The sequence below is a fragment of the Sapajus apella genome, unplaced genomic scaffold (genome assembly GCF_009761245.1).
Source record: "Sapajus apella isolate SASKATOON/1434 unplaced genomic scaffold, GSC_monkey_1.0 scaffold25, whole genome shotgun sequence".
Classification (NCBI taxonomy): Eukaryota; Metazoa; Chordata; class Mammalia; order Primates; family Cebidae; genus Sapajus; species Sapajus apella.
The window spans coordinates 13,617,781-13,642,081 of record NW_022436965.1 but is presented as its reverse complement, the minus strand read 5'-3'; the positions used below and the strand labels follow the sequence as shown (position 1 = coordinate 13,642,081).

At 43.9% G+C, this 24,301-nt stretch overlaps 1 protein-coding gene across 2 annotated transcripts in view; it reads right to left on the bottom strand.

The window, feature by feature from the left end:
* Positions 1-24,301, bottom strand: part of ASTN1 (astrotactin 1) — a 320,149-nt gene that overhangs the window by 33,906 nt on the left and 261,942 nt on the right. The window lies entirely within an intron of this gene.

The window sequence follows — 24,301 nt, the reverse complement described above, 5'->3', positions numbered from 1 at the left end:
ATTTGAATCCCAGCTTTTCTCTGATTCTTGAGTCTTTTAGGCCAGAGAGGAAGAAGCATAGAGCTCTGCTTCATTATTAATCAATGTATTGAAGATAAGAAGGGAATATTGACTTTTTCAAAAAGATTTGCACTCCAAAGTTTGAGAGATGGGTCCATATCAGTTTTGTTTGCTGAGTAAAAGATAGCTAAAGAAGCTTTTGGTGACATACCTGGGAACTGCCTACCAGAAAATAATGATTTGCTCTTTATACAAGAAAGCACTGATTGGTATTTCTCTTCCCAGTCCTCATGATTCTGCATTCAACCTATTGATTCTAAAGGAAGATTGAAGTAGTGTTGTTGACCAAAAAAAAAAAAGCACTGGGTTTCTGTGATTCTTGACTCCTTTCGACACAGCAGTCCTGAACAGGAATTAGCTTTGGAGAGACCACTGGGCTTTTGGACATCCTGGATATATACAGAATATTCATGCCAGCCCTCTCAGACTCATGAAGAAGGCAAGAGGCGATGGCCTGGACCTGTGGAGGCACTGGTTGGAAGGATTTTTAAAGTGGTTCCAGAAGGTGATTGCAGATATAACTCACTGACTTTATAAAAGAGTTCTCTCTTATGGGGTCCAGGGAGCTCTCTGCAATTCCCCTCGTTTGCTACGTAATATCAGCGCATTTAGAAATGTCACGAGGCATTTCAGCATTGTTGTTTCCCAGAGGAAACAATGAAGCTTTACCTAGCATGCTAAGGCATACATATGCTACAAACATGTCATATTTATCCTATAACTACCGCATATAATTCATCGCATACTTGCCTTTTGTTTCATAATGGCCCCAGAGCTGAGCTCAGGTCCTTCCTAGATGATAAGAGAACTGCGTAACTACTCATACCAAAAACAAGAACGATGGCATCGAATAGAACTAGCCCTCAGATCACTTCACCCATGGGTAAATCTTCACTGACATGTAGGCTTATGCAGCTCAGTCAACTGCGTGGCTGGGGTATTTGCAATGGCCACAAGCTAACCCTGGACTCTCCTCCTCCAGCCCCTGGCCAGGCCTTCACTCTTTTTCAATATACTCTATGGATTGGGTAGGAGCCAGTGTGGGTGGCGTAAGGTCTTTCATCCTTGGTTTGATTTCGGGGCAAAGAGACCTTCGTTAATGCCTCAAGACGTTTCCAAATGGGCCCACATTACATAGCAAACAAGAGCAGAATAGCAGAGAGCTCCCTGCACCCCGTAAGAGAGAACTCTTTTTATAAAGTCCATGGAACCACTTTGCAAATCCTCTAGCCAGTGCCTCCAAAGATCCAGCCCATCAAGCATCACGTTCTGATGAGGCTGAGAGGATCAGAATGAGTGTTCTCTGTGTGTCCATTATTCCCAAAAGCCCAGTGGTCTCTCTGAAGCTGTTTCAAGAAACACAGTGCTTTTTTGTCAGCAAACTCTACTTCATTAAGAAAGCAAGTAAAGGCTGGGCGCAGTGGCTCATGCCTGTAATCAGTCCCAGCACTTGGGAGGCTGAGGCCGGTGGATCACAAGGTCAAGAGATCAAGACCATCCTAGCCAACATGGTGAAACCCTGTCCCCACTAAAAATTAAAAAATTAGCGGGACGTGGTGGTGCACACCTATAGTCCCAGCTACGCTGGAGGCTGAGGCAGGGAAATTGCTTGAACCTGGGAGGCGGAGGTTGTAATGAGCTGAGATCATGCCATTGCACTCCAGTCTGGTGACAGAGCGAGACTAAAGAACAAAAAAAAGAGAGAAAAGAAAAAAGAAGGTAAAATCCCACCCTCCCTCCAAAAAATCAGTAAAGATACAGTTTCTTTTCAAAAAAGATTATTGAAATTCCACCATGCAAGTCTTGCCAGAGGGCTTGAGGGTCTCCTGGCTGGCTCTTATGCACCTTCCATTAGATGCATTTCCTTACTGAGAATCTGTAAGGAAATGAGAATCTCCTTGTTGAGAATCTGTTCGTCTGGGGAAAGAAGTTCCACGAAATGACCGCTAGATGGTGTTAGAAGTCTAAAATGACTTTTGTCAACGGGGCGGGAGGCGGGGGGTGGGGGGGCGGAGAGGGGGGACCTGGATCAATCCTGTGCGACCACTTTGGCTCCGTAGAAAATAAACTATAAAAAGTAACACATGGCTACTTTAAAAATGTTGTGGAGGTACAATTTTTCTTCAATCAGAGAATAAGAAATTAGTGACTAAAACAATTCCATAACATTTACTCTAAAGAGAAAAATAAGAGAGGGGGCATAGGTGACGACAGGATAATTAAAGGAAAATTAATAATGAAGGGAAAATAAACCCTACCCCCCATATCCATGAGTAAATGCTACTTCAAAGGGGAAGTAATGTGCCATCCAATTCCTCCTTTCTCGCCGTGAATCCTCAAATACCCAGGAAGGCTCCCCACGCCCCCTCCCCTCATTACTAAGCGTGTACCGCTGTCATGACAAATGCGGCCTCTAGAGGGCGCTGCGATCGCAAACAGCCTGCAGCTGAGTCCGAGGGCCTCCCTGCCCGTCAGCTGGCCATCACGGGGTCCTGTCGTAGCTGTAAACATCTGAGAGGCTGCTCCCCTTGCTACTGTTCTCTGGCGATCCCAGTGAAAATCAAGATGCAGCAAATCTCCCTCAAAACCCTTCAGTTCTAGATACCTGGCAAGGTTAGGGAGTAGAGAGGAATGGGAAGGATATAGAAATCCATGGTGGGAACCCACCAAACTCTTGTTTTAATTCAGAATCCTATTGTCTGTTGCGGGAAAACCTTCAGGTCCATAGGAAAGGAGCCCTGCTGGAGGCCAAGACCCACTGCCCTTCTGGTCCCCTCCCCAGGCAAGATGGAGCTGCCTGGAGAGGAGCTGGATTTGCACAGGAGTGACGAGGAGCGAGCTCCCAAAAGCCATCTATTCAACTTCCAGCAAAGAATAGAGATGTGTGTGTGAGGGAGATTTTTCAAAGAAGAAATGCATTTCCTATGTGCAGTTAAAGACACAATTGGGAAGTACTCTTTAAAATGATGGAGTCCAGCAGTGAAAGCCCGTATCAATCTCCCTTAGCCCAAAGAGTGCACCTATAACCATCATGTCTGTGGTAAGTGAGAGTCGTTCAGGTCCTAAAAGCTTCAGGAGAGGCTGATCTTTGACCCTTGCTTTTAACTCCTTGTGTGTGGGAGTGAAGAGTGGGGGAGGTTTGTGCATGGGGGGTTGAAAAGGAGACTCCACCTTCCTTGTAGATCAGTGGCTCACCCCCTCCACTGCCCACACCTATTACAGTTTTTTGGGGCGTCTTACCTCTTCTACCCTCTAGAGTCTGGGTAGAAATGTTCTAGAGGTTGGAGACTCTATGCTGTGTTTTAGCAAAATAAAGATTCTAGTCTAATAAGTACACTGTCTCTGGACAGAAGAAATAAGCTACAATTAAGGTCTCAAAATCTTACAATTGACAAAGGTGCCTTCTGATGAAGAATACCCAGATGTGACACCCTCCCACCTCTGTTTGCAGAATTCACTCCACCATTTTCAGGGAAGGTTCCGGAGTCCAGTCAGGACACTTCACTTCCTTACAAATAGAAGAACATCCAACCTGGAATGCAGTTAACAATCCTAAAACTGCAAAGCATTTTGCAAATACAGTTTGCTATAAATAAATGCCATTTGCTTTAGGCTAAATCTGTATCCTACAGCATACAGTGGATGAGTTTCCCCAATAGAATATTGTGTTATGTATGAGAATATTGGCATCCTTAAAGCTCAACATGTCATTGCGGATGTGCACATGGCCTTAGGCATGTCCATAGTGGCCCACTTAGATTCAGGAGCACATGATGGTGACAAAAGTGACCGGCCCATTCTCATGCCGGGTCTGCTCTTCTAGTGGTAATTGACAGGCCATGAGGTGAATTAGTTGTTAAGAAGTAAATTGGTACAATTCCTATAGGATTCTGAGGCTGCTTAAGAACCTCTCTCCTGAGTTGGTGCCCAAGGCAATGAGATGTTAATGACATCACAGCTAGAACAACAGAAGCAGTTCATTAGGCAGCAAAGAAATCAAATGCAAACTAATCAGATCCCAGCTTTCATAGACAGCTTAGGATCCACAGGAAAGAAGACTCGATGTGGGGCAAATGAAGCACAGCCACGCCCTGAAGCCCCCCAAAACCCTGCATTCCAGGATCTACCCCTAACCCCCACCCAGTCTACCGTTCAAGCCAGATGTCCTAGAGTCATCAAAATTCACACAGAAGTCCAGCCACCCGGGCTCTCATCAGTCTCTTGGGATGTTCAATCATGTCTTTGGACAGAGAGATCACTAGGAACTTAAACTGAACTGTGAGACCTACCATGATGACGTACTCTCTGCACTTGAATCAAACACAATGCAATAGATTAATAATTAGGGAAAAGAAGATAGGGCATAAACTGACCATCTTTTTCTCCACTTCTACATGAAATTATAAGTGCTTTGGGATCAGGAACTGTGTCTTTTTTACCTTTGAGACGTCTTTGCCTATGGATCTATCTCCATATATCCATGAACTTATTAGAGTGAATACATTGTCATGATCTTAGATTTACATTTTACAAAAAGTCAAACACAAAGAATAAAACCAGAGCATTTGTAAACAGTTCTCTAGGACTTTTCTTACACATCAAACAGTAAAGAAGAAAGGAGAAAGCATTATTCTGATGACAGCCAACTCTATATCCCTGGCCAAGATCTCTCTCACAAGTAACAAAACCTCAATATGCTTGCTTGGACACTCACTTATATGTCTGACAGGCACCTCAAACTCAACATGGCCCAAACTGTGGTCATCATGTCCTCCACACTGTCCTCAGCAATTACTCCTCCTCACGCAGGTCCTTGCTCAGCAAAACGCACTGCTAACTTCCTAGTTGCTCAAGTCAGAAATTACAGCCTCCTTGCTGGTGTGTTCTTTCTCCCTCCCTCTTTCTCTCTCCCCAGTCACCTAATCTTGTGAAATTGACATTCTTTTTAGCCCCACACCATCCACTTCTCCTGCTCCAAGCCCACAGCCACCCACAGGTTGTTTAAAGGGTGTGGCCTGAGGCAGACTACCTGGGTTTGATCCCCCACCTTACCACTTGCTAACTGTGGAATTTGGGGTGAATTTCTTAATCTTTCTGTGTTTGAACTTTCTCATACATAAACTGGAGATCATAACTGAACTGACTTAGTTAGAATGTAAAAAAAGGCTAACTAATATAATTCGCAAAGACAGCCTAGAACCAAGCCTGGGACATACAGATTGCTTTCTAAATTTACTTATTCTCTAAGTGCCTGTTCACTTACCTGCTCTGCTCAACACCAACACCATTGGATGGCAGGTGCCTTGAAGGACAAAATTATGCCTTGTTCTCCACTATAACATCCCACGTGCCTAATATGTAATACACACTAATGTATTCAACAATTCATTAAACAAATATTCATTAAATGACTACAAGTGTTTGTGGAATTAATAAATCATGTCTAATGACTTGTATACAAAATGACTACACTCTCTATTCTGCAGGTACAAACTAGATAGGCTGAGTTTAAATTCATCTGATGCATTGCTGTCCTGAGTTCCTTGAAATTTGCTAGTTTCTTTTAAGAGGATGGGCATCAACCCAGAGTGGGTTCCACTACCTTCAGGTGCAAATAGAAATTCTTCAAAGATAACCTAGTTGCAGAGATTTGAGGAAAGACTGCAAAAAGTTCATTTTGCAAAATTTGTAAAACGTACAAACACATCTCAAAGATCATTAATTCCCTTGGGATGTGAGGACTTAAGCTTAAGAAAGGGAGCAGCCAGGTCTTGTGCTGAAGAGCAGACAGTGTGGTTCAATGTGGTGAGAAAATCTGGGAACGGTGTAGCCAATAATGTCATAAAATGGCAAAGGGTTCATCTGGTGTCCTGGGTCGGGGAAACCTTGGGTACCAAAGAGCAGCTGGGGTGAAAGGGAAACTTCTCCCTGTGGGAACAGTTGGATGTAGCTCTGGGAGGCTCAGTGCTTGCAGCCATACTGGGTTTTGGCGTCCGTGCTCCCCATAATCAGCAAAAAAGGCAGTGGCTGTGGTAGCAAGAGAGAGCCAGTCTAAACCAACTGGTTTCTCACCAACCTGCACCTTCTGCAGTTTTTCTATGCTGCCCAGTCTCAGTCTGCACTCAACAGCCCTTCCCAGTCTCCAGCTTCACATTCATCACTACTCATCAACTCAGAGTAAGCACACCTTTCTCTGGGATTAAATAATGGAAAAACTAGTAGTTCACAGCTGTCCGACACATCCAGAAACAGTCTCAGGTCCAAAGAGTTTATATTCTTGTCCTTTCCTACAAGTGAATTTGCACAAGTTGGAAACAAATCTTTTGTCAGAATGTATCCTTACTTTTTGTTCCAAAATTAAGGTTACTATATGCGTCAGACCCTGTTCTTTGGTATTTGTTCAAGAAGTTTCTGGAAATAGCAGGAAGTCTTTGTCATAATCATGCCCTGCAGCCAGTCCCTCAAGAGCAGTATCTATAGGTGCTGTAAGGTCCAGGGAGATAATTAGCAGCCATCAGATGCCCACAGGGTACCTCCACAAAATGCCATTAACAGGATGTTCAAGAAAAGGTGTCTTCCGGAAAAACGAATTTTTGCCTTAATTGATACCCAGAAAATGCTTACATTCCCTCCAATCCCTGTTGACATTCTTCTTTTCTAAAGACACAGTTTTCCAATTTCCTGCCTGCCTCGTGAAGCACTGCCTACCAAACAGAATTAAACCTTTCCCCAAGGAGCCTTCAGGTGATGATTTTATTCATCAATTATGACTATGCGGATTTGGAAGCTGTAGGATACAGAAATAAAATGGTATCAATACCCCGAACAGCTTTTTAAAAATTTATTGATAACATACAATGGTACTTTCTGAAGATTTTTCCCTTCTTAATAGGCAAGTTGTTAAACAAGTAATGGTTCGGTTGAGGTTCCTGGCTAGTTAGGTTTAGGTTTAACTGAGGTTTTGGTGTAGATGTTGTGCTTTATCTTTGTCAAAAGGTGTCAGTCAGCTTTGGCATGGAAACACTGAATTTAACAGCAAATTGACTAAACAGCCTCCCGTATGCTTCTTTCTCCTCGGTCATGGTCAGTTCCTTTTGGAATGAGAGGTTGGGTCAAAGAAATGATGGGATAGTAGAATCTACCAGAGATTAATAAAAATACAAAAACCTTTGAAACTTAGCTGTGGCCCCAATTGTATCCATTTATGAATCATAAACTTAGTGCAAAAAAGAAAAAATAAATCACTCAGCGAGGCAGGCATCTCTGTAAGGATTCCTGAGATCCAGCTCTACACAGCCCATGCATCTCAAGAGGAACAAGAATTAAATCCAAGAACTGCTGTGGAGTCCTAAAGCTTTCAGTCCTCAAAGGAAGTGTTCTAATCAGCTAGACTGTTAGTTCCCAGTGGGCAGGTGGCTGCCTTATGCTTGCGTTGTCACAGCTCTCAACCAATGCCCCACACTTGGAAGCATTTAAGAAGTACATGGGGATGGAGAGAAGCAAAGGGGATTTAGCCTAAAATTCCTCAAATGACAACCCAAAGCCTCATTACGACTCACCATAGGCCAGGCTGGGAATCAAAGGCGCTTCTGTGGGATTTTCCTAAAGCATTTGTACAGACGTCAGGGAGTATGGGAGACCAAGTTGACACCACAGCTGCCCTCATTTCTTCATGCCCTATAAAGTATTTCTTTCTCTTCTCTCCCTCCCTTTCTTCCCATGTATTTTTTGAGAGCTACTCTGCTCCCATCATTCCTGGCAGAACTAATTCTACTAGCACATTGTGCCTGAGGCCAGAGGAGCCCAACCTCTCTGTGCCAGGGCTTGGCTTTATGGCTCCTCTGTCCCACTCATTCCTGGGGTGAAGTGAGGACAGACTCCTCTGTATGTCCTTAGAGCTGGGCACTGGCTACTCTGCAGGAGCTCCCTTGGTCTCCGTGAATTGTAGTAAATTTGTGTGTGCGATGTCTCATACCTACATTTTGAAACCTTTCGTTTGGCCATTTAAAGTTTACTTGATTCCATTTTTTTCATTTGCCTCCTACAGTCCTTTCTGATTCACCAGATGCCTTTCTTGTGACTCAGAGCTAATCACCAAGGCTCTTGTTCTTATCAAATCCCTTCCTCTTAGTTTCCTAGGGCTGCCTTAACAAGTCATCAGCAATTGAGGTGCTTAAAGCAACAACATGCATTCACTTCCAGTTCTGGAGGCTACAGGTTCAAAATCAAGGTGTGGTCAGGGCCATGCCCCCTCTGAAAACTCTGGGAAAATATCCTTCTTTGCCTCTCTCCAGCTTCTGGGGGCTCCCAGCTGTCCTTGGCAACCCTTGGCTTATAACTGCATCACTCTAATCTTGTCCTCAGTTGTCATGTGGCTTTCTTTTCTGTGTGTCTGTGTCCAAATCTCCCCCTCCTTTCTTTTATAAAGACACTAGTCATTGAAGTTAGTCAGTCCAGGATCACCTCATCTTAATGTCATTACATTTGCAAAAACAGGTCACATTCTGAGGTCCCAGGTAGGCATGAATTTAGAAGAACATATTTCACACACTAAAGTGTCTACAGCCTTTAACATTGTGGCACTGGCCGGGGAACCCTTCCCTGACCCACAGCCTGTGGGGACTCACTTGCTGGCTGTGTAGGGGCTCGCAGTCCATCCCCTCAGCTTCCTCCCAGGGTTTATGGGCAGCAGGAAGTGAAAAGAAGCTCCTGGCTCCATCGGCGTCCGCTGCTGAGCAGCAGCTGTGTGCAGCTTCTTGTCAAAGTCAAAATAAACCTGACACAGAGATTCAGAGTCACAGCTCTGGGATGTAGAGAGCTGTGCTGGATTAGCCCTGCTGTGTCCACAGACAGAGCAACATGGTGAGAGGGAGTGCGGGAAGAGGACGACTCAGAGAGAGGTGAAAATGAGGAACACCTGCGGGATTTGCTATTTCCAAATCTCCATTAGCAGAAAGACAAGGTGAGTAAGTGGGCATGCTCCGCACCCTCCCGGGAAAGAGCCTCCCGTGCACTTGTCTGGAGATTACGGCTTCCTCCGCACCCTCCCACCCCCATCCCCGTCTTGTTGTTCCTGCTTGGGAAGCTGAGCTGAGAAGCCAAGGGTGCATCCCCAGACCACTCAGGAGCAAGTGCCTCTGTCTTTCCTGGTCCTCCCCAAGAAGGAGCCAGGAAATGTCTCAGGAATAGCCCAGGATGTAAAACTGTGGCAGAGCAAAACCGAGGCAGACAGCGTGCAGAGGAAAGCACATCCAGCACCAGCCTGGACCTTGGCTGATGTTGAGAGCCCCACTGAGCTGCAGAGTGGAATCAGTGCTGCTTTTCTCTATCTACCCTGCAGCATTTATTTATCAGCTAGGGAGTGCTCATGAGCCCCTTGAGTTTGGACAGAACCATCAGCCCAGCAATGCTCTCTTTATGGTTCCATTTACCTCTCGGAGCACCCCTGCCTGCCTATCTGTTCTCTACCTCGCCTTCCCTGTAAGATCCAGCTCCTGCCTCAGCGTCTCTCTTTCCTTCCTACCTTCAAATCTGTGCAAGAAAAGCGCAGGGCAGGGAAACTGGGTAGTTCAACAAAGGGTAAAACTGACAAATCACCATTACTTGCCCCAGCACCACAGTACAAAACTCAGCTGCATGTTGCAATCCGACCTGTGTCTGTGTGAGGGTGCCTGACGTGAGTCTACACAGGTGGGTGTCTCTCATGGCTTCTGTAGCACTACAGTGGGAAATTCAAAGCCTTGCTGAGATGCTGCAAAGCCTGGCTCATAAATATCTTTAACTACCAAATGGTCTAGAAATTTTTAATAAAAATATTATTCAATAATACTACTACTCCAACCGGCAAGGGAATGTTGTAAGAGTCTCCATTCTCCTCTGGACGCTCATCTGGCTTCTGTTTTTCAAATGAATTTGGATGTTAAATCCTCTTGCTGCCCTGACCAATTTATTCTGCAAATTAACTATATTTGACAGAACTTAAGGTCCGTTACCATTTAGCTTTGCCTCACTGAAATTTATACTGCTCCCCTGCCTGCTGGAGCCACAGGCTCAAATAGACATTGCTCTTGGTGGCAATTTGGGATTCTGCACAGTTCTGTCACCTGTTAGTCTTCATCTCTTGAGTTTTTAAATGTGCTGAGTGGACCAGGCTCTTTTCACCTCTTGGTGACCTGTGCCCTTTGTTTTAAAATACGCTGGTCTCTGCAGCTGCCTCTCCCAGCCTTAATGAAGCTCTTATTATGAGATATGCTTTCACTCAGAGCTGCGACCCAAATTGGTTGGTGAGAGAGACTCAAGTGGCTCTGACTGGGTTGAAATACCATTTGCAAATGGTGGAGACAGCTGGACATGGGGGAAAGCAAAGGTAACAAGAGGAAGAGACCAGTGATATGAGGGCTGTGGCTGCCAGACCAAGGGATGGATCTCCGGTTGAGTTAAAAGAGCATGGTGACCAAGGTGACAGAGAAATGGTACTGCGTCAAGCCACATACCAGCCGTTGATTTACCCCTGGGTGCCCTGTACTGAGAGTGACTGTGGCAGTGAGGACTGTGGGGCATCCGGGCCAGTGCCACATGAACAATGCAACCGGTGCAAGGAACTGGGGGAATTTAGAATGGATACAAGGAGACTTGGAGACACTTAGCAGCTCTGTGTTTACATATTTGAAAGGTTGTCACATGGAAACGGGATCACATGAATTCTATGTATTTTCAGAGAGCAGAATTAGGATCCAAAGCGAGAAATGATGAGAAGAGTTTACTAAGCCACAAATTTTCACTGATTGCCAACATGTGTCAGAAATGGCACTCAGTGCTCAATAAGAAAAGTAATCCAATGAATAAGAAATAATGCCCATTCTCCAGTTTGCAAGGGGTGGGGGAGACAGAAGACTAGATAATAAAATGATAAGAGGTGTTATTAGTGGCATGAGACAGGGCCTTTTGCTTACACAGGAGGAAGTATTAAAATCTGCTTTGGGCTGGGTACAGTGGCTTATGCCTGTAATTCCAGCACTTTGGGAGGCCGAGATGGGCAGATCACTTGAGGTCAGGAGCAACATGGTAAAACCCCATCTCTAATAAACATATAAAAATTAGCTGGGTGTGGTGGTGTGTCCCTATAATCCCAGCTACTCAGGAGGCTAAGGCAAGAGAATCACTTGAACCCAGGAGGTGGAGGTTGCAGTCATGCCACTGCACTCCAGCCTGGGAGACAGAGGGAGACTCTGTCTCAAAAAAAAAATGAATAAATAAAAATAAAAAATAAATTCTACTTTGGTTGGGGAGGAAGGCTAAAGGAATACATCTGATTTCTTTCAGGATAATTTTTTTGTGATAGTTTATAGCTGGTTTAAAGTAGGAGAGATGCCTTAGAGATGGTGAGCCCTTGACTAGTAGAAATATTCGTATAGAAGTATTCATGTAGAAACCAGTCAATCACTTGCCAGGGACGCCAGAACAGAGGGAACATTTCAAAGAATGAGTTCTATTTTCCTTTTAGTAGCCAAATGTTAAAGTTCTATTATTGTACAACTTGATCTGCTCAGTATTTCCCTAAATTAATGGAGCTGGAGAATCTGCATTTTACCAGGCACTCCAAGTGATTCTGACGTAAGCCATCTTTAGATATCGTGTTGACATACGCCACCCTGGACAAAGATAATTTGTTAAATATGGTCAGACCTCTTTTTTAAAATCTTATAGATAACACCAATATGTAAGAGAGACAAAGGTGGGGAATATACTCCTTAGGCATCTAGTATCATTACTGTTTGGTAAAAAGAAAGGACTCCATTGTTTATACAGCTGTTCCAGCATCTACGCAAATCCCCAGGGTATAAGTGGCCTGATTTGAAAACTACTGACTTAGACTCTGATGACTTTCTTCTGAACTGTTCTAGAAGTAACCAAAAGTACTACTTCATTAGCACTTTGCTTCCTGAATTTTTCTAGACAAAAAGCACCATGTGGTCAGTCCTACTTTGGGGGAAAATAATGCAAGTCAGAAAACTTTTATATACTTGACCAAAGAATACATCTACATAATCATGTAAATTTACCTTCTTGTCAAGAAGGGACTTCCTGGAGAAGTTAGAGAAGAAGCCAACACCCCTGTAGACAGCCCCATTCAATGGGATGAACCCTGACAACACGGGGAGGACCAGAAGGAGAAGTCAGATTGAATGCTTTCCTCCAGACAATGGCTGGAAAGGTGTGTACGGGTTAACAGATTACAGTATCAACTCATCCCATTCCAATGCCATGAAGAAAACTTTATCATTATGTCTAATCAAAAGAAGGTGCTGTGGTTTTGGCACCTCCCTGCACTTATAACAACAGTAGATATTAAAACAATTACAAACGTAAAACAGCATAACTGTGTGGTCCCTTTACAGGCCCCCACTGAGGAAGGCGGAGGCTGTTATTATCATAGCAGGGCCCACTTGGCAGTTATGATCACCAATAAAGATGGTTATCTTGTTCCTTTGCCCTCTAAAGCTTCTGCTCCAGGATTCCCTTTAATATCTGACTCTCTTGTGCAACACACACACACAGTTAGCTTTTTTGTTAAAGAAATTACTGGATGAAGGTTGACTAGGGAGCAATGGCAGCAGCCATAGCAGCAGATGGACAGACAGACAGACAGACCTGGTCCTGCTCAGACAATGTGCCGGCAGAGCCTCGCACATCCATTGGCATCGAGGACATGGTGTATGAGAAGACCAAATCTCTGAGACACCTGAGGTTAAACAGCAGGTGAAATCAGGAAAGCAGAGCCACATCTGGCCCTAAAAAGGAAGAGGGCAGCAGAAAAATGCAGCAGCCCCGTCATTTCTGAGTAAGCCGCCGAGGCAGAGGCTGCAGCGTATCATATCCCAAGCCACCCCCTCAGCTGGCAAAGATATCTTCACCTGGAATTCCTTATCTCATGACACAAGGCAGTCAGCCTTGGGGTCAAATTCAAAGCTCTGAGGTATCATAAGGGGCTTAACCTCTTTGGCCTTCAGTTGCCTTATCTGTAAAATGGGTTAATAACAGAACTCATCTCACAGTGTTATTCTAAAGGTTAAATGGGGTAATACATGCCAAGCCCTTAGCATGGCTTCTGGTATATAAGCTCTCACTGGTAGGGGCCATTCGTCACCATTTTATCCTTATTACTAGCATAGTCTTGGCAACCAGGAGGTATAAACATGTGATGAATAAAAAAGTAAGCAATGCTCAGAAAGAAAACAAGAATCTCTATACACTAGAGACAGAAGAAGAGCATTTAGTAGTAAATAAAGACCAAATCTGTAGGCTTCACGTCTGCAAGAATGTAGCCCACCAAGGTAGCTGTGAGGTCAGTTCCTGCATCGTAAAGGGACCAGTAGTCTCCCACATTGGTGGCAAACCAAAGCCAAGCCCAGAGGGTGAAAGTAGGATTAGGAAAGGCTCCACTACTTGCCCCTCAAAATGTGGTTGAAGATGCCTTGACTCAGTCCAGGTCTCTGACAGCAGTGAGCTGAGTGCCTGTGCTGGCAGGAGGGAGCAGAGTACGAGCCTGGATGAACTCTGCTTCTGGCCTGGAGCTACACAGTCCCCAGCAGCCTCACAGGATGGGAAAGAGGAAAGGAAAAGATGATGTTAAATGCATAACTAGTTGGTGACAATAGGCTTCCATATAAAGTTTTGATGCATGAGATCTATCAAAAGATTTGGCTGTTTTGCATAATGGTGGCATCTCAGACATTCTCATTGTTGCAGGCATGCTTGTTCAGAATGACATGATGCCTGTGGTTCCAAAGAAATGCTCAAGGCTGGCAACCAATCTCTCTAGGAGTTGGGTGATCCTTTAATTCATATTAAGGGGAAAATGGGTAAAAAAGATGCTGTTGACCATCCTGAGCTTTAGCTCCTTCAAATAAAAATTCTACAGTAGCAGAACAGAATTAAGTTTTGATTCCCCAAGCCAACCTTTTTAGTTACAAACGATTCTCCCTGAAATGTAACACTAGTTGGTTGGTGCTCACGTGGGTTTGCATGGGGTGAATGGTATATAAATGACAGCCTCTGAAGACCTCCATTCTGAATCTTGAATAACACTTAGCTGTTAGTACTAAGAGAGTGCCAAGATCTCTAGATTCTTTTTCATTTTCACAGAGAAGAGAAAAAGCCTTTCCCTACTAGGTATCAGCAACACCCTGGGGGTATTTTTCCCCTGCCTAAGTCTGGAATCACAAACCCACAGAAAATAAGCCATTCAGATACATTATATCATAAACTCTATTTCCAAGGCTTGTAGCTATATAGGATTCTGTATTTAATTTTCATTCCTACAGTAACAAGGCTACTGAAGTCTAGTCCAGAGTCAAACAAACCACACAACGGAATGCCTGTGCCTTTACATGTATATTGTTTTCACCCTTTTGTAATAACACTGAGCTTAAAACACAAATTACACAGCCATATGAAAATATTTCTTTATATACTGTTCTATATCTTTTTTCTATGTTTTACATTTTTATTTTTTACTTTTTAAACTTTTTGTTAAAAACTAAGACCAAAACACATATATTAGCATTGCTTTCCACTCCATGTCTTGTCCCACTGGGAGGTCTCTAGGGGCAGGAACATGCTTGGAGCTGTCATCTCCTGAAATAATAACGCCATCTTCTGAACTACCTCCTGGAGGACCTGCCTGAGGCCGTCTTATAGTTAACTTTTTAAAAAATGAGTACACTCGGCCAGCTGAGCGTGGTGGCTCAGGCCTGTAATCCCAGGACTTTGGGAGGCCAAGGCAGGTGGATCACGAGGTCAGGAGTTCGAGACAAGCCTGGCAAACATGCTAAAACCCCATCTCTACTAAAAATTAGCCAGGCCTGGTGGTGGGTGCCTGTAATCCCAGCTACTCCGGAGGCTGAGGCAGGAGAATAGCTTGAACCTGGGAGGCAAAGCTTGCGGTGAGCTGAGGTGCCATTGCACTCTAACCTGAGAGACAGAGCGAGACTCCGTCTCAAAAAAAAAAAAAAATGAGTACACTCTAAAATAATGATAAATAGTATCAGAAATATGTAAACCGTGAATTGCCATTTATTATCAGGTATTATGTACTGTACAGACTTGCATGTGCTAGACTTTTATACAGCTTGTGGCACAGTTTTGTTTACAACAACATCACCACAGACGTGAAAGTGACGCATGATGCTGTAACATTACAACGGCTACATCACTCAGTCGCAAGAATTTTCAGCTACATTACGATCTTATGGGACCACCGTCATATATGTGGTCTGTCATTGACCAAAATGCTATTCATGTGACAAATGATGGAGCTCTTTAATAAAATATCAAATAAGAACCAGATTATATCAGGAGACTTAAGCAAGGGAGGATTCATTGAGAAGGAAGCTTTTGGGATAGGCTCAAGGATACAGGCATCTTTAATAACAAGAGCTACCGTCTATGGTGGAAGTCGGCAAACTTTTTCTGTAAAGAATCAGATAGAAAATATTTCTGACCATGCAGTCTCTGTTGCAACTACCCAACCGTGCCTTTGTGGTGCAGACACAGTTATGGCTATTATGTACGCACATGCACATGCTCTGCTTCAATAGAACATTATTTGTGTATGCTAAAATGTATTTATGATGTCCATGGCACATAACATTATTTTCCTTTCTTAGTTTTATTTTTTAATCATTTAAAAAGGTAGACCCCATTGTTGGCTTGAGGGCCATATAAAAACAGGCAGCAGACTAGATTTGCCTCTAGGTCATAATTTGCTGAGCCCTGACTTTTCATCTACAAATAAATGCTTTATTATACCCATTCTCATTGAATTCTTACACCTGCTCTTTAAGGCTGGTATACTCCTTTCCATTTTCTAGATATCTAAGATGAAGCTTAGAGAACTGAGGTCACACAGATTTCAAAGACCTTTCTTTTAACCACTAGGCCATACTACCTCCCTTAATGGTAAGGAACACATGGGGATGGTGGAATGAATAGGGTTTCTTTAGCCAAAGGAATTTAAGAATCTAAAAGTAGTTTTAACAAAGAATATGGGGCTTGCTATCATGGCTTTCTCATAGCAAGCTCATTTTAGTTCTCTGTGATTACTACATTCTCTATTTTCACAAGTCAAGAATGGGAGGGATATAATGTTTAATCACCTCTACTTTTCAGAATATAATACTCCCCCATATTTGACGAAAAAAGAACAGCTTTCTAGCATTTGTTCCAACTTCTCTCCAGCATCCATGATCCCATGGAAGGTCTTGCTCACCCCTGCAGATAACAGGTATGCTTGAAGATCTTGCTCTCCCCTGCTGGAAGATGAAATTCTATCAAAATTACCTATTTCTGTCTTTCCTTTCTTCCTGTTTTGAGCAACAATTCTCTTACTTGGCTTCTTTGCTTTCTTCTTGTTTAAACATAATTTTATGTGTCAGAGAGAATGGAAGGGAGACACGGTTGCCATGTTCTCTCCATTACCTATTAAGATTACATGAGATGGCGATCTCAGTTCTTCTTTGATCATCTTTCTTAAACAGAGCTAAAATATCCTTTATACTGTCTGTGGTTTTCTTTACAAATGTAGGATCACACTGGTTGTTGACTTCCTGATGCCAACCGTTCATCAGTCAGTGCATGCGCATTAATACATGTGCCCAGCACTGGGCTAGGTACTGTGGGAGCTCTGAAGGGAGGATTTACAATCTATGTGGGATGCAAGACTAACAAATATGTGATAATAGTAATAATAACAGTTGCTCATTATCAAACATTTTCTATGTCCCCAGCACTCTGCTAAACACTTTGCATGTATTCTGTTAAATAAAAAACAAATTTGGACTTAGGAGAACTTTATTCTAAGGGATTATTGCTGGGGTAGGGTAAGCGAGTCATTGAATTTGACAGAATGCTCTGACAAAGTCCTCCAGCATCACTAGAGTTGAATAAAAAGAGTTTGTAACTTGAATACACAGAAGTAACAAGGCTAAAAAGAATCTGGTGTGGGGAAGCATCATGATTGGATAGTAGATAAGAGAATGTTTTACCCTGAAGCCAGCCTACTTTCAGGAGTCACTATACACAGCTCAAGCTAAGGGAGAAGAAGAAAAGCTTACCTAACATTTGATTCACAAGCATTTGGTTCTGATTAACTAGAAGAGACAATTTAGCTGATGACTTATAAGGCAAAGAGCAAGAATCTGAAGAGTATGGTTGGCTATATTTTAGGTAAACAAGGGGGGACGTCATGAGTCTTATCTAAGTCTCATGGGAAGGGTGAAATTCAGCATTGTCACTTCTCTATATGAACCTCAACGGTTGGTGCTAAAATGGTTCCTATTTCAGAGATGACAAAACTGGGCAACAGAGAGGTTTGTTACTTTGCCCAAGGTCATGGAATTATCAGTAGAAAAGTTGGGGCTTATATCCACGTTTGTCTGACTCTAGGGTGGTCAATCAGTCATAAATTATGTGGTAGAGATTATAAGTATCACAGGACTTTGGAGGAGAGAGGACATGAGTGAGGGCCAGAGAAGTCGCCAAAGGCCTCATTAAGGACTATGTTCTGAAGAATGTGCAGGCTTCCCTGACTAGGTAGTTAGAAACCGTGTGGATTATTCAGGGCAGAGACGATAAGGTCAAAGAAACAGAGGTGAAGGTGGCCATAGAGGTCATTACAAAGTTTAACTCTGTTATGGAGATTGTAACTGGAAAAAGAATGAACATTAATTTACATACATAGCCTAGGTCCATACTGAATGGAGTCCTGAAGAACCAGACCAGGAGTTTAAGGCCTGAAGCAAGTTAGGAAGCAAGCAGGTTTCTTGCCTTGGCCAGAAGCTACACAGGAATGACACTAAACTGAGTTAAACTGAGGCAGTGAAACAACTTACAACAGATGAAAGTTTGAATAAATGGTAGACCAGAGGCAAATAATGACAGTGCAACCTTGGAGGTCTGGGGGTCAGACTGAGGTAGTAACCGTGTACAGAGAATAAGGCGCAATCCAGGGGGGATTTTAGAAAAAATGAAAGAATTTGGTGCCAGATATGGATAGAGGAGTTTAAAGAGAAAGCTTTCCTTTTATTAGAAGATGCATAATAATAAAAACTCAGAATTTTTCTAAGTAGCTTTGTAGAACTTTTGTCTTTTAGGATCTTTTAATAACATTACTCAAAATTATAATTAGACAAAAAAAAAATTTCATGCTCTGATATAATGGGAAAATCTAGGGCCGGGCGCAGTGGCTCACGCCTGTAATCCCAACACTTTGGGAGGCTGAGGCAGGTGGATCACAAGGTCAAGAGATGGAGACCATCCTGGTCAACATGGTGAAACCCCGTCTCTACTAAAAATACAAAAAATTAGCTGGGCATGGTGGCACATGCTTGTAATCACATCTACTCAGAAGGCTGAGGCAGGAGAATTGCCTGAACCCAGGAGGCAGAGGTTGCGGTGAGCCAAGATCGCACCATTGCACTCCAGCCTGGGTAACAAGAGTGAAACTCCATCTCCAAAAAAAAAAAAAAAAAAGGGGAAAATCTAAGTTAAAATTAGCAGGTTTCTTGTAAACCTTTGAAAAACCTTTAAAATTCTAATATTTATTACAAGTATCCAAAGAAAAAATATACAGTGTTGGTCAAAAATAATTTGAACATGAAAATCACTTCTTGCAGAACATTTCATTGAATTAGGGTGCTACTAAGCCCACTTTGGGAAATGCCCTAATAGTTCCATTATTGAGGACCTACGATGGGCCAGGTGCTCTACCAGCCTTATGACTCTTAGTCCTCAAAATATTCTCATTATCCCGTTTTGCAGATGAAGAAACTAAGGCTCAGAGGCTTTAAGTCATCTGTTTGATGGTCAGGCAAGCTCTGAGTACCTAACTACCAAACCCTCCTCCCCTCTTTGCATCAGGTCTCCTTCCGCATCACAGATATATAAGATCTTCAAAAGCAGACTTTCCCAGCAGCCTCCAGAACACTTGATTATTGGATTTTTCACAGTTGTTTTCAACAGTTTCTGAAATCCTTTTCTGGATGCAGGATTTCATGCATTCCGGGCCTGCTGACACCAGCTTCCAATCTATTAGCATTCACCTGCCGTCGTACACGGCTTCTGGTGATATCATTCGGATTTTAGATTACTCCTCTCCCTTTGTTCCCCAGAACCCAACATCTATAAACATGAAAACACAGGCAGGAAAGGGCACAGTGAGCAATCTCCAGCTTCTTAATGCAGACGGTGGGATGCAGGAGAGAGAGGGCACGATAAGGTCCCGGTGTCTTACATGTTCCTGGAATTGACATGCACCAGGCTAACAGTCACCACCATCACAGACCGTTTAGTGTTAAATTTAGAATAAAAACCAATTAAAAGATAACAAGGAAACATATGCTTGAAATGGCAAGAATCAAACATGACTGCTGGCGACTGCAGGGAGATATTAGTATGTTTTACAAACCCGAAACTTCCCTTGCCCACTGTTGGTCTTTCACCCACGTCCGCGGTTTATCTCTACCCAAATGGCTTTTAATGGAAAAATCACTGGGATCTTTACTACAGTGAATCTGAAAACTGGAGTTAGAAAAGAATCACATTGACCCTTTCTCTTGTGCTAGGCTGTCTGGGTTCTAGGTTGTATTTGAATAATGGCTGGGGCTAGGATTTAGGTGCTTCTCCTTGGAGTCATGGCCAAAATGTAGGTTATTTGTGAGATAAGGATACAGGGGAGTATGTAGGTTCCCCATTCCTCCCTTACATCTCAAGAAGGTAGGTGTGCCTGCAGCTCCAGAGCTGGGGGTAGACACCCCAGGAAGGTGAGTCTGCTGCCTCTGGCATCCCCAGACATGTCAGCATCCAGAAACAAATTGTACTGTCAAAAAAGGCAGTAATTCTGCTGCCCAGCAATCCAAGTCAACCAGTCTCATGTCTGGGTGAAATATCTTTACATTCTTACTGTGCCATATTGAGGGGGTTCCCGCAGAGCCCACAGGTTTTCCATGTATGTCTCCCTAGGAGATTTCCGCAGGTGGGCACTGCTATGGGCCACCACATCCTCACCCTCCACATCCAGAGTTACCCATTGGTGGTATTTCCTCAATTACCCTCATAACCACTTTCCACTAGACATTTCTTCCCTCTTCATCCAGACCCTCAGCAGCTCCCACCTGGTTTACTCCAAAATTTTCCTGGCTGGTACGTTTCTCTCTTGTTTTCACGCCTCCCAATCATCCTCCACACTGTCATTACATGTATGTTTCTAAAGCACAATTAGAACACATCTTTTCCTGCTGAAATTCTTTAGTAGCCCTCAAGCGACTTGAAGATAAAATCAGACAAGAGGGCATGGAAGGCTGGCTCTTTGACCTGTCTTCCCGACCCCCCCAGCCTCTCTCCAGCCTCGCTTCCACTGCATTCCCCACACTGGTCAGGTGGATGGTGCTTTCTCACAGCCCAGGGGTTCATGTGCCTTTTTCCTTTCTGGAGCTTCTTTCCCAGAGTCGGCCTGAGGTTCCCTCACCCTCCAGGTCATTCAGTGCAGGCAGCACTCCTGCCAGAACGTTCTCCTCGATCCTTCCCCATCTGGATCCAGAGCCTCTTCTTTGGTGCTTCCTTTCCCCAGGTCTCTGGTAGCCCCTATCATACCTCATTGTAATTTCTGGTTTCCTGGACTCTTTCCAGAGACTTGGTGAACAACTTGAGGGCATGTGTAGTTCTTACACATCGATGTATTCCTAATGCTTTACATAGGGCCTGGCACTCAGCCACATTTAGCTGTAGGTATATATGGAATGGAACTCTTCCCAGGAATGGAACTCTTCCCAGGGTGTGGTGGCATGGTGAGAACTGGGCAGAGTAAGGATTTTCTTTTGTTTGCTATCATGTTAATATTCTAGTAATAATAAAACTGTTCCCTGGATGACCACACTTCCTATGGCACCCCCAAGGGAAGACGTGCTTATCCTGGGGCAGATCCAGAAGCCAAAGACACACCCAGGCAGTGGGACAAGCCCCTGGAGTTCTCCTGGCTTTTAGCAGAAGGGAAAACAAATGCATTGCTTTGGGAGGGAAGGGTGATGAATTATGAAGCCTTGGGTTCCAGTTTCAGTTCTGCCCTATGGAGTAGCGGGTGCTGGGCCACCAGCAGGTGAGAGAGAGAGAGCTGCAGTGCAAGGACACAGGGTCAGTAGACAGATGTCCTGTGTGGGGACTGGTCCTACTGCCAGCATCCTTGCAACTGGGACAGCACACACACCTTGGAGACACCTGGAGGGACAAGGCTCTGTTCTACAAGGTGCCCTTCACGACTGACCACAACACACCAAGTGCCTTCACCAGAGTCATAAAATGTAACCTACCTTCTCACTTCACAGGGTGGTAAGAAAAACAGTGTATGTCAAAAATACTAATAATTGTAAACTCCTGCATATTTATGTCCATCATAATTGTTTCTCAGGGCTTTTGCAGTTATAATACTTCATGATCAAGTGAACTTGGCAATAATTAGTAGGCTTGACCTACTAATCTCACTCTGCCTGTCAGCAAGACAAGACACAGCTGCTCACTCCTTGTGCCACTGCAACCCTCCTGTGATCCTCCTATCTCCTGTTTCTTCATAGTCTTCTTTGCGGCACCCCCTACCCCCACCTTTCCTCTATCTTACCTCTAACTGTAGGAACAACTCAGGGCTGAGTCCTGAGCCTACTTCTCTTCTCTTTCTCCTTCGGTAAACTCATTTAGCCCCAGGGAGTTAAGATTACTAGTTGAATTCTCCAGAACTCAGAGATTTGCATCTCCAGCTCTGACCTGTCCTCTGAGCTCCAGACTTGCATATCTAATGGCATCCTTGCCTTTTCCCCTTAGATGTCTAAAAGGCAACACAAAATTGACAGGCCTCCATGAAGCTCTTTATTGCTCACTCTCCCCCAACTTGTTTCTTCTCGCTGGCTCTGAAATTATTACAGTAAATGGCACTTCGGCATAATCAGTTACTCAAGTGAATATCTAGGAATTCTTTGATTCCTCTTCCTCTGCTCTTCCCTCTCCAAGTTCCACTCTATCGCCAAGTTTCTCTACCCTCTGAACAAACCTAGATCTGCTCTTTCTTCTCTATGTCTTTCCATTGCCACGATTACTGGTTTAGGCCACTCACTGGTGTCTCTGTGTCTACTCTGGCTTCCTCTGAAGCCATTTTCCATCCAGTGCTGGAGGGATTTAAAGAACATAAACCTAAGGGGTGCATTCCTCTTGGTGGCTTCCTACCCAGTATCCCAGCTGGGGTCTGTGTGGCCCTGCCTGGCCATCCTCAGCCTTCCCAGCCCCCAGCCAGGCTATTGTTCCCTCACTCACCCTGCCCCAACCCCACCACCCTTTTCTACCACAGGTTTCTTCACTGGCCATTTCCTCCTCCTTGGACGCCTGTCCTCCAGCTCATCATCCACATCTTGCCATAAGCGCTACTCAGCCTAGATTTTACTGATCACCCACTTTAAAGGGGGCTGCTGCCCTGTTACCCATCGTAACACCCTATTCATTACCCTCATAGCCCATCCAACACTCGTAATATTTTGCAGATTCTTTATTTACTTTTTAATATTCTGTCTCCTTCACGTCCACTCTAATGGAGCAGGGATCATGACTCTTACATGGTGTTGTCTGCCCAAAACCTGCACGCATTAGATGCTCAGTACATGTTCATTAAATAGCTAAGTACGAGCATTTTTAAGAAACGAAAACTTATTGAATTACAAAAGAGATTTTCTTCAGTTTCATTTTGGCTTTATGTTTAACTGTAATCATTAACGATCTCTACCAGCCCAAGGAATGCAGGACATATGCTCTATACAGAACCCCACATATTAATTACCCCAAAAAAAGAGAATTGTGGGAATTTTGAAGGAATCACAGTTCTTTTTTCTACTCTACCGTGTAAAAGAATTCACAGACCAGTAAAGGCTGGGAGCTAGCATTTCCTGATTATCCTCATCTACCTTACCACAGTCAGTATTGAATGTGAACCCACTGTGAGCGAATCTATCACAACACCCATAGGGAGTTATAAAGAAGTAGAGACAGAGTCCCTGCTCTCTAAGGGAAGAGGTAAAACAGACTAAATAAAAATACAAAAAGCTGAAAATGCCCCCCAAACACATCAATATATATAGAACCAATTACCACAGTAATCGACTAGGTTTATAATAAACCGACAGGAGGGACCAGGGCAGCCTGCATGGGCAATGGAGGCACATATAAAGAGCGACCTTATGAGCCGCCTCTGTGGAATAAACCTGACTGATGAAAAACCCCAAGGACACAGAAGAACGTCAGGGGAGTGCCGGCTGCGGGTTCACCCTATTACGCTGGTTTCCCCTGGCACCGGCACTCACATTTCACCTAAAAAGCACACATTTTAACTGGCAGATTTATCGAGAAATTGAGCTGTGGAAATACTTCCTTCTCCCTTTCTCTTTCTTTTTAATAGGTAAAAGCAAAAACCTTTTAAGGCCTGCTTGAACCTGCTTAGTTTTTGCAATTGCTCTAGACTGAGGGCTTTTATAGTATTAATTTCTAAATGAGTGGAATGGTACTCTCCCTTGCCAGACTTAAACACGCTGATGGACTTTGTATGGTTATGCCTTAGTGGCGCCGTCTCCTGCTTTCTAATTACCGTGGGTTTTTGGAGGGGATAAGGGTACCCTCAGCCCCTGGGTATGAACTCTGTTTAGACAGGTACTGTCCCCTCTCCAGCCTCAGTGGGCAACCACTGGACCTCTAGCAATCTATGAACAACCCTTCACAAAACTGCAAGGGAATGGCTTGGGCATCCCCCATGACCCAGGGATGGCCTGATCTAGCCAGACAAATCCTCTTCCCAGAAGTGCTTTATGTTGCAAGGTCTTTTATTCAAAGTTCCCCAGATCTCCCTCCTTGCTTCCCCTTACAAGGCCTCTCAGGGGTCCCTCTGAGGGCAGCTGCCTTCAATATAGACACTTTGGTGCTTGAAAACCAAATCTTGCCCCCTGAGAAACTTCCCAAGAAATATGATTGACTATGAATGTGGGGAGTGTGTTCTGGGTGTTATAACAGTTTTCCCTGCTTCTTCCATGGATCCCTGCTGAGGACTCAGCCACACCATCCTATGGAGGCTGGCTCGCCTGCTGTCAGCTTTGCCCTCAACATGTAGAATTCCATAGTGGGTTCCAAGTCTTCTTTTACTAACCACTGCATTCCTAGTACC